The sequence below is a fragment of the Echinops telfairi genome, unplaced genomic scaffold, assembly GCF_000313985.2.
Source record: "Echinops telfairi isolate 266 unplaced genomic scaffold, ASM31398v2 ScPeMD7_1957;HRSCAF=2489, whole genome shotgun sequence".
In the NCBI taxonomy this organism is placed as follows: Eukaryota; Metazoa; Chordata; class Mammalia; order Afrosoricida; family Tenrecidae; genus Echinops; species Echinops telfairi.
This window is the reverse complement of record NW_022105855.1, coordinates 3,764,446-3,765,186: the sequence shown is the minus strand read 5'-3', so window position 1 is coordinate 3,765,186 and position 741 is coordinate 3,764,446.

The following is a 741-nucleotide window of genomic DNA, read 5'->3' as shown; positions in this document are numbered from 1 at the left end:
GATTCCTTTCCTTTGCTGGCCAATCCTCACCGCCTGCCCTCTGAAAGAGAGAGGAGGGCCTGAGCCGAGGAGGGCAGCGGGAAGGCACACCAGCCCTCAACCCAGCCAGGCACAGAGACAGATGGGCAGGAGATTTGGCAATCCGGAAATCATTTACAGTCATACAGGGCGGGTCACTGTGGAGTCTATACATAGAATGTTATCCCAGGTAAACAATAGCAAATGCATAGCCAGAGCAAGGCCCACATTTGGGAAGGACAGCTAACCCCCACCTTGTTCACCGCTAGGACAAAAGAGCAAATTCCCTCACCTTAGAAGGCAGGTATGCGCGGTTCTGAGCTGAGGGGTCTGTCTAGGAGCTAGAGAAACAGAGTCAGCTCCGAGTTGGGGCCATCCAGAGGGAAGTCGGAGGGCTGGGGTTTATTTTAGTTCTAGGTAGCTGACCGAGCTTCTATGAGGAATAGGAAACCTGTCCCTCCTGGGGACAGTGAAGAACTGCAGAGGAAATGATCCCCACCCGAAGAGGGTAGGCTGAGCAATAAATCTTTCTTACTGGGTTATCCCTTCTCCCCCTTCTTCCCCATAAGAGCTCTCACATTCCAAAGACTGGCTTTGACTGCCTTCTCCGGCCTCTGTTCTATCATGTAAGTCTCAGGGTCTCTCAGGTTTCCATTCCTCTCCTTGTAAGTGCCAATGGTGTCATGGAAAGGGAGGGAGCGTTGCAGTTGGGCTTCTATTTGA